The sequence below is a fragment of the Clarias gariepinus genome, chromosome 20 (assembly GCF_024256425.1).
Source record: "Clarias gariepinus isolate MV-2021 ecotype Netherlands chromosome 20, CGAR_prim_01v2, whole genome shotgun sequence".
Lineage (NCBI taxonomy): Eukaryota > Metazoa > Chordata > Actinopteri > Siluriformes > Clariidae > Clarias > Clarias gariepinus.
This window is the reverse complement of record NC_071119.1, coordinates 28,995,307-29,006,426: the sequence shown is the minus strand read 5'-3', so window position 1 is coordinate 29,006,426 and position 11,120 is coordinate 28,995,307.

Below are 11,120 nucleotides of genomic sequence, written 5' to 3'. Positions count from 1 at the left end.
TATCTCTGTATTATTTGAAATAAGGAAAAGAAAATAATCGGTCAACCAATCTTTTATATCTTGGACAGCTTGATATATAATTGGGTATCATCAGCAAAACAATGGAAATAATGATGTTACCCAAGGGAAGCATGTATATTAAAAACAGCAGAGGTCCTAAAACTGACCCTTGTGGGACCCCATATTTCACTGGCATTACACCAGACAGTTCTCCATTCAGGTCTACAAAATGGTATCGATCAGACAGGTATAATCTAAACCGTTTTAATGCCTGTTCCTGAATACCTATGTGATGTTGTATTCTATGAGAATATTATGATCTATTTTGTCGAATGCAGCACTAAGATCAAGTAAGACTAGTATTGAGATGCAGCCTTGGTCTGAAGCTAAAAACAAATCATTTATGATTTTAACTAGTGCAGTTTCTGTACTATGATGAGGCCCGAAACCTGACTGAAATTCTTTGAGGATGTTGTTTTCCTTTAAGAATGTGCATATTTTAGCATTTTTTTAAGAAGCGGCTTAATAACTGCCAACTTGAAAGATTTAGAGACGTGACCTAAATATAATGTGGAACTAATAATGTTTAGAAGCGACTCTCCAGCTGTATATATCATGTCTTTTAGACATTTGGTTGGTATTGGGTCTAACAAGCACATTGTTGATTTAGCCGAGGTGATAAGTTTATACAGCTCTTCCTGTCCTATACCTGTAAAGCACTGAAAATCTAAATGTAAAGCTTTAGGCTGGATTTGAACACAAGATGCAGTTAGAGGTTGAACTTTCATTATGTTTTACCTGATTCTATCGATTTAGATAGATTTCATTAAAGAAATTCACTAAATCTTCACTACTAAACTGTGATGGAGTACTCTCTGCAGATATTTTAGGTTGTGTTACTCTAGCCACTGTGCTAATAAGAACCTAAATTTTGAGAAAATTCAGGGATTTATTATGGATGTCAGTAAGTGCAACATTAATGATAGGCACTTCGAATGAGTTAAACCTGGGCCTCCTTTTTGTGGGTAATAGTAAGTAAATTGTTGTATATAGTTGCAACACCACCTCCACGACCAGGTTGACGGGGCTTGTGCTTATAGAAATATCTTGACGGAGTATCTTACTCATTCAGTGTGGACATATTCAGACCAATATATTAATTTGGTCTAAGCCAGGTTTCGAGTGCGTCAAGACAGTAACCTGGGATAATTTTATTAATAATTAGTGCTTTAGACACAAGGGATCTTACTGTATGTTAAGAAGCCCAAACTTTAGAAATAGATTTTGGTGACTTATTTGGCCTTTTTCTAATTTTATGGTTATTAGGTTATTTCGAGAGCTTTTAACGTATTTTATTCTTTTTTCTCACTATTCGGGAAACGACATAGTTTCCATAGGATAAACAATGTGTGCGCGTCCATCAGTATAGTGAGTAAAGGGGCTATTATAATTAAAATCTATGGTATAACTTACCACCAGTTAAATGGTTTGTAGTGTCCATCACCGAATGTATCCTCACCTGCACTCATAGGCAGACACACAACCGGCATGGTGTTTAGTGTGAAAAAGCGTAGGCAAACTTATGATAGCTGGGCTAACGGGCTAGCAATGCTAACAGGCTAGCCGGCTAGAAGCAGGTGTGCTGTAAAACAATTAAAACTAATGATATAACAAGCATTTTAAATTATTATATTATAAAATACTTATCTGTCATGTGTTCACTCTGTCTGACTCATCCTGGTGCCGAACTGGTGCTGAACTGGACTCTGTGTTAACTTAGACATCTTCTGTTATTATGAACTATCAGCTGTCTAAAACACAGTATGACTGCAGATCAATCCCTGCTATCCGTTATCACTGAAATGAGAATGGGTTCCCTATTAAATCTGGTTCCTTTCAAGGTTTCTGCGTAATGCAATCGAAGGGAGTTTTTCCTTGCCACCATTGCTATTGCTTGTGGCTTGCTTATCAGGGACAATCTAATCATTATGCTTTATACACATTTTTTTAAAAACATTGTTAAAAGCGCTATATAAATAAATATTTTATTGAATATGGGGATGTCTGGGAGGTCCCTGCCATGAAGTTCAGGTGAGAACTTTTTATTGGCTTAGGGCCTCTGCACCATTTCCCCTTCTTCACTGCACCTCTTCCCAAACCATACGGGATGCCAAGCAGCTGCAAAACAAACCCAAGTACTGAATCGTTAGAGAGTGTATGTGAGACACAGTGTCTGAGGAAAATAATGATTAAACTCATCTAACAGCTTCTCATGATTATCTTTTGTGTTGGCTTTTAATCTTTATATTAATCCATTATTCACTAATTCATCACTGTTTTATTGCTTTGTGTTTTATTGTTCAGTTGGGTTCTAACACACACCTGTATAATCAGTCATTGTATTGGGCTGGACACTTTAATCCTTAACTTTGAATATCATTAGGTCAAATGGGTTGAAACTCTGCATCAACGTTCTTATATTCCCGGCCATGTCTCTGTGTGCATGGGGTTTGCAATTTTTCCCTGTGCTTGGTGGGTTTCCTCCGGGTACTCCGGTTTCCTCCTGCAGTCCTAAGATATGCAGGTTGGGCTAATTGGCATTCCCAAATGGGATGCCAGGGTGTACCCTGCCTTGTGCCCTAAGCCTCCTGGGATGGGCTCCAGGTCCCCGCGACCCTGAATGCAAGATAAAGCGGTATAGAAAATGAGTGAGTGAGTAAATAAGTACTATAATTTTTTTTCCAGCATTTCTAATTTAAATAAAAATTGTAAAGTTAAAGTTGTCTAAATCAGCAGTTTTGCCTGCAACCCAGTATAGGGTTATTTTCACATATGGATGTTTTTAAATTAAAGAGACACAGGGTGTTTTCACATTCAGTTCCTTTCAGCTTTTTTAAATGAAAAATGGTTTCAGTTCTTCTGGACCTCAAGTCCACTTTGTGTTTTTTTAATCTTTGAAATAAGAACACATTTTTTAAATGAAAAACCAAACAGTATTTTCTTTGCATTAGAAATTTTGCATTTTTAGTTATAAATAACTATTATTAAGAAAAAATGGAACAAACTGGCAGTCTGTTTTATATATTTATTTATATTTATATGTATATTTTTACATTTAATGTATTAAAATACTAAATATACAGTACTGTATACATAATATTGAATAATATATCGTAAAAAAGGTTGATTTAGTAATACAATAACGTACATTATATTACAGTACAGAATATGAACAGAGGTTTAAGGTAACTGTCCATTTGCTTTGTTACTGTACTTACTGTAAGTATATATTTCCCATATGTGTAGTTTCCTCACTAGTTTTATTATAAGATGCCTTTTACTTTTACTCTGCAGATTTCTGCATGGCTTTGCGTTATCTAACCACAGTGACGGCCCTGTTTTCATGTACACAAGTTGATGGAGGAATTTCTACTTTTACTCGTGCAATTCTTGCCCTAGGGAATCTCTTTTACTAAAGTACAGAATCTGGCATCATGGGGTGTAACGTAAGCCTCATATATTAGGATTAACAATCAAGATTGAAAGTAAATGCAGATAAAACTTTTTTGTACTACATGGAGATCATAAAACCCAGAACATAAAAAGATCTTACTGAAGTCAGTTAAGAAATGTAAAAAATATCCTGCTTGTTCTGTTTCCTTTGTCTACAGACCAATTTTTTCCAGGGTCAGTATGGTAAGAACACTGGTGGTGACATTAGGGATATATATATAGTACCAGTCAAAAATGTGGACACAGGTTTTTATTTGTTTTCTAAATTCTAGAACAATACTGGATTTGTGAAAAACTATGAAATTTAAAATTTTCTATTGTTCCATATTCTCATATTTTCTTGGGAATTTATTTTAACGTAGTTCCACACAGGTACTAACTTGTGTTTCGATAAACAGATGAAGATGTTTTACGTTCTACTTTTTATAAAAGATCCTGTTCTGCATGTACCCATCACCTCGGTTTAAACAAAAAGCCCTGACTTGTAGCACTTCTCTTATAATCATAGCAGCTTTAGCACACTTCTCCTCATTCATTTCAGAAAGAAAGGAATTGATGTAGCAGTCAATAAAAGACAGTACCACTTACAGCTCTATCATTCAGCCTATTTATCGGCCATACATGTTCAACATGTTCTGGTTCCTGGGGTAAATATACAGTTTTACAGAACACCGTAATTGTTTTTAGTTTTGTTGTTTGCGTCTCAGTAAATGTCTCCATGTGAAATCATTGCAGGGCACTTTCATGGTAAAACTGGAATTGACCGTCCACATATACAGACATCTCAACAGCCACAACTTGACCCCGACCACAGATGGAGACACTGTCGAGTTATCTGGGAATTTGCACATCAGCTTCTGCTTCAAACAAACAAAAAAAAAGCCATTAGCCAACTACAGGGGACACGAGGATCAACTCTGGAATCACTTTTAATTTTTTGTGTCTGACAGTTTTTTAGATTACACAACAATTATTTAAAGTGGATTCAACTAAGTGGTTAATAACCTTAAATGAAAAACCACAAAAACGTACATCACTACTTCTGATAAATATCAGTTAATTAACATGTAAACAAATGCAACAAAATGATTTAACGTAGCTTAACACATGTTTATCCATAAACTGTTTAGCAAACGTAATACACAGCATTATATTACGTTCTTCGTAAATACATAAAAATTACACTTAAACAACAATCATAGCATAGCATTAAGTTATTGTTTCTTTTTTGTATTGAGCACAATAGAAATGAATTCAAATACCAAATGACAATCAGTCCTTGGTATAAGTAAAGTGTGTATTATCATCAGTGTAACACCATCAGCGTCCCTGAGATGACCAGCGGCCGATGCGCTTCCCCGTCTCACATGTTACTGACTGTAGTCTCTTACACGCAGGTTTTATACACAGACCCGATACAGTTACATCAGAGTTACGTAGGGGTGAGACTGTGAGGTGGCGATTCTCTGACTGATTCTCACAGACGGTGTTTGTATGTTCAGTCTGTAGTTTTGCTCCATTAGTGACTGTGAGGTGATGCACACTCTGATGTCATACTCTGATCGGCTCACAGTTGTTTCTCGTCGAATGACTTCAGCTCCACCATTTCACTTATTTTAGCTTCACGCCTGCCCTCAATCTAGTCTGGCCAAAATAATTACTTTAACATTTTAAAATGTATCGTTTTTAACCGTCACAACAACTGCTGCATGTCCTGCAAAACAATAGGATGTGGATGGATTGTGTTTTGTAACTTTTTTTAAATATATGAATTTAAACACTTGGACTGCTGTAGCTCCTGTGGGTCACAATCATATGCTCACCTATTAGATTAATGATTTTGGTGTTGGTTTAACTAAAATAAAATATATCGCAACATACTGTAATTATCACGTGATTTAATAATTTCCACAAAGAGGCTGTTAAACTGGGTGATTTTTATGGTGTACCTTGATGCGTCTCTTCATTGTGAGCCCACACTGTTTCTCCCCTAATATTACTACACATAGGCTTTTTTTTTTCTCCGGTTCAATATAAAAAAAAATGTATGAGGCGTCTTATACAGCTTAAATCTAACTCCACTCATGGACACACTGGCATACAGATATATGAAACAGTCACACATACATACATATATATACATTACTAACTGCTCAAACAACTAAATATGAAACACACACACACTCCTATGAGGCGCTCACACAAACTCTCCAGTTTGCTTGTGTGTGTGTGTGCGTGTCTTATACATTAAGTGTGTGTGCACGGAGAGTTTGTGTGTGTGTTTGAGTGAAGTTCGATTTAAGCTGTGTAATTAAATGTGGACGAAAAAAAAGAAGCCCGATTAGTTTTTCTTTTTTAAACCACATTTATTCTCGTCTTTTTTTCAACAATATCGCATGCTGATTCCGTCACTGTCACTGTTCATTGATATCCATGATGTCTCATCATCGTCTCATCTTAGTCACAGGAACAAATGTGGTCAACGATTATTTCTCGTCATTATTTTTGTTGACGAAATTAACACTGACCTACAGTATACCTAAGTAAAACAGTACCAAAGCCAATTGGACAGTGTTTATAACAAAAAAATTGTCAGATTGACCCAATTTACAGCAAAGACTACCAAAACTTCATCCAGATGATCATTTTGGTTTCAGGTGAGAAATAATATAACACTGCTTGAACATTTTTTTCTTTTCTTTTGATGATTTAAATATGTATTTAACTATGGTTGTTTTTTAGGAATGGCACTACAGGGGTAAATTCTAGGTTTGAAATTACGGCCAATGGCACAATTCCAAATAACTCTATGGTACAAACCACCCTTGTAAATGCTGCAACCACCAATTCTAGCTTGAACATAATTCCAAAGGCACAGGTGTCACTGAGATACAACAACCTCTAAGTCCACTCATTCTGTAGTATCAACTTAACTTTTAGCCTTAATGAACCCTTTGACACAGTGGTGTAGTGGTTAGCACTGTCACCTTGTTCCTCCAGGGTCCGAGTTTGATTCTCGTCTCTGTGTGAATAAAGTTTGCATGTTCTCCCTGTGCCTGGTGGGTGTCCTCCGGGTACTCCGGTTTCATCCCATTGAGCTACCTGGACACCGTGCGGCTGCTTCTTTCGGCAAAACACATCATACTCCTTGCAAAATTCAATCATCCTCCAGTGCGGATGAAACTTAGTCAAACTTTTAAACGGTTCGGAATATAGATATTCTTTTAAGATAACTTGGTAAGACTGCACATTCAAAAAGTATTGATTTCAGAGATAAATAGACTTTATTTAAACGGTTTGCATTATATAACGTTATTATAAAGTTGCCAATGCTGTATTAACATTAACGTTTCCTGAAGAGACATGCCTCTACTAAGTTTTACAGTTACACATTAGCGGTGTATTTTAGTGTTTTCCAGCATTTAAAGCTACTGTTTTCGCAGTGTATGACACCTTTTCTGTATTTATTAACATAATGTTAGTCCTGATAGTATTAGTTAGTATTACAGATATCTGCCATCCTCCTGTATTATACACTGATATATCCATCCGTCCATCCAAAGGAAATCCATGTTTAAAGGAAATGCATTCTCATCGTTTGCCATTAAACAATTTTACAGATTAAAAAATGTAAATATTGATTATGATGGATTATATAATAGAGGTGTGTGTGTGATTTAATTATTTTAAAGTTGTTATAATAATACAGTGAAACCTTGAATTACGAGCATAATTCGTTCCGGAAGCAGGTATTTCAAAACACTCGTAAATCAAATTGAATTTTTCATAAAAATAATGAAAACTTAAATTATTCGTTCCACAGCCCAAAAAAATAAATACATTAAAATAATTAATACAAAATATAAAGTAAAAATAAAACAAATTAACCTGCAGTTTACTTTAAAAAAACGTAAAAATAAATTGCGAAGAATAAGTGTTTCTGTTTGTGCGTGCAGACGCTGTGTATGTGTGTGTGTGTGTGTGAGAGAATCTAAAGTAAGCTCCCCACTCCCTCTTCTCATCTTACACAGTTACCATTCCTCTTCTTTCTTCACACACATGCACGCACACAATGAAAACACTGTTTTATCAGAAAAATAAACAAGAAATCTCTGCTGTAAAGTAAAAAAAATAAATAAAAAAAAAAAACCTGCACTGTACCTTTGAAAAGAATCGCGACAGAGCAGTGTTTCTGTGTAGAGCAGAGAGAGAGTGTGTGTGTGTGTGTGTGTGTGTGTGTGGCATGGTGTCCAATGACATGTGCATACAGACACACAGAGCAGGCTGAGCCTTGAGCATAAAGAGAAAATGGATCTTTAACCTCTCTAATGAGACTTGCTTTTGCTTTATATAATATAAAAATAAAATGTTTTACACACACACGTGGTCACAGTGTTATAGTAAACAGTACACGCGTGCACGGATGTTGATTATACCAGTAAGAGACGCGCACTAAGACCCAGCAGGGGAGTCAATTACCCACAATTCCGCAGCACGCGCAAGAGAAAAAACATTGGCTCAGTTGTGATCACGTGACGCTCGGCATCAAAACAAGAAGCACATGCGTGATACATGATACTCTGTACTTGTAAACCAAGACTTGTTTGTTTTCCAAGTCAAAATTTATTAAAAAAAAATTGCTCTTCTTGCAAAACACTCGCAAACCGCGTTGCAAGCAATTTACAGTGAAACATCGGATTATGAGTAACGTGGTTTGCGACTGCATGCAGCTAGGGTTCTTAATGTTTAGTTGCTGCTCTAGTGGTACTTTAGGTAATTTGTTTTTTTAACAAAATCCTTGAAATCTCTATAATTCATTCTAGTGATTGCTACACCCTTACGGAAATATTTCTCTATATATTAACTGTCAATATTGTAGCGTTTTTACGCCGGAAAGGATGGTGGAGAGACGAGTGAGCTTATTTGCTGCCCAATGCAATGGCTGGGAGTACTTTAATAGACACACAGCAGGTATGGCATGAGCAGCACCTTCACTCAGGAGCCTACATCCAATTCAGCCTTAGCAGGAATTGAAGCACATTTCACACGTCACACACCCCCACACACAAACAGGGCCGAAGCCACTCACCCAAACACCCTTCCCCATCATGGTGAGCACACCGACATCCCCGCAAGGCATGCTGGTCGTCAGCCGCCGCCCTGCCCACGCCACACTGCCCCCACCCGAGCTGTGACCGTCCCTGGTCACCATGACGAACTTTGTTTTGGAGGCGTTGAGGCGGTCGGCGCTGGCGGTGGGAACGCCGGCGTCCTTTGGCAGGTGAGGGATAAACGCGAACATAGTCCTGAGGCGGTCCGGCCTCCACAGAGTTCGATGTTTCATCGGCGTGCGGCTGGTAAGGCGCAAGACGGTCCCGGTGGAGCAAAACTCGTACCCGCCCCGCCAACCGCACCCGGTAGATGACATTGGAGAGCCGAGCAATTACCGTGCCGGGGCCCACCCAGTGAGACACACGCCCGGCCGAGAGCCCCCTCTTCCTTCCAGAGGAACACACCCATACCTGCTCTCCAGCAGCAAAATCTCGCCCCCGGCTGGGAGTGTCCATGCCCATACGCTCCATAGGTGCCCCCACCCGAAAGTCTCGCAACGGTGCCCGCGAGCGCTGGGTGGGGCCCTTCTGCCTGGCGATGAGCGGTTCACAGTTCAGCTGTGAGACCGGCGAGACCGGCGGAGCGACTGCGGGTGACGCTCTGGGTGACGCAGAAAGACGGCTGCATGCTGGCTCGGACGACTGATCACCACCGGAGGACCTGGAGGACTGCACGGGGGAACGTCCTGCGTCGAGGGTTCTACGTCGCGACGGCGCTCCACTTGCTCGCAGTACGAACTAGCGAGGTAAAGCGCCGGTGTTAGCGCGCAGATTTCCCACTCGGTCTGCTACCGGAAGTTCCGCCCCCCGGGTGTGTGCTGCTAACCTGTCCGGCTGTGGTTTGGGTCCGAGCAACCTGGCTACCCCGAAGTTACCACGCAGAGTTCTGCTAGCCAAATTTAGCACCGCACCCCATCTCTCCAGAATGTCCAACCCCAAAATGCAGTCCTCCTCGACATTCCCCACAACGAACCCGTGGGAATAAGTTCGGCCACCCACCTGGACTCGCGCTGTGCGACACGCCCGTACCTTGACGCAGCCCCCAGCAATGGTGCGGAGGCAGGATCAGGCCGTCGGCGAACACGCTTGCTTTGCCCCAGTACTCCAGAGCGCAGCAGCGAAACAGTGGAGCCGGTGTCCACGAGCGCCCGCAGTAAGATGCCATCCAGCACACAGTCAATGTAAAGCCCAGCGCGGCTTACCACGCGTCCTCCCGGCGCTAGTCTAGCGGCTGCTGGTGTACGCTGTCCCGTGCCTCGGCCTCGCCGCGAAACGTCGGAGAGTTGCTCGTTGCCTAGCCGCGACGGGTAGCCCTGTCCCCGGCTAGGTTCACGAACGGAGCGCCACTGAGCTGCGGGCGGTCGCTCGGCTCTTCCGCCGCGATGTACCGCCAATATGGGCTCAGCGCGCTCGGCCTCGCGCAGCGGCAGGTCGCTTTGCCGGCTAACGGCGCACGGAGCTGTATCTTGCTCCGGCGCTTGCGCAGCGCCAGCCTCCGCCCCGAAATCCAGCGCCGGGATTTTCTTCTTCTTGCTCCGCGTTGGCTGACGTGGTGTGCTCGCGCTAGCTCCGTCAGGAAAGCGCTTCTTCTGCGTGAGTAGTCGCTCCGCTACTCGGCGGCCCGCTTGGATTTTCAGAAGGTCCTCCGTTGTGCGCTCGAACGCGTTATTCTCCATCCCACTTCTGACACCAATGTAGCGTTTTTACGCCGGAAAGGATGGTGGAGAGACGAGTGAGCTTAATTGCTGCCCAATGCAATGGCTGGGAGTACTTTAATAGACACACAGCAGGTATGGCATGAGCAGCACCTTCACTCAGGAGCCTACATCCAATTCAGCCTTAGCAGGAATTGAAGCACATTTCACACGTCACACACCCCCACACACAAACAGGGCCGAAGCCACTCACCCAAACACCCTTCCCCATCATGGTGAGCACACCGACATCCCCGCAAGGCATGCTGGTCGTCAGCCGCCGCCCCGCCCACGCCACAATATATTGAATAATGTGGTGTTCCAATCTAAATATATTTATTTTACATTTGCTTATGCATGAAACACAAAAAACATGAGAAATATTAGAGTTTTATTAAACATATCTAAAATCCTCAATTAACAGCATACAGTGATGAGCCACAACAAACACCATCTGAGACCAGTCAGTGTCCATACTGTCCTCCGTCCACCACAACATTAAAACCAGCAGGTTAACAATATTAAAAATATTACAGTTTACTAATACCACCAATATGTAAATCGAGCCCATGTGTAAAAATAAATACATAAATGTAATAAACTTAAATGTGCAAAATAAAATATACAGTTTTTATTGTGTAATACATTTTCAATTTACACAATATAACAGACACCAGCAAAATCTGTCAAATCAAGACACTAAATGATATGAAATGTTACCCAACCTGACAAAGATATTAAGTGTCACACTGTTTAACTCAAAGTGTGATTTATACAGGAGTTACACAAAGTCCACAGCGTT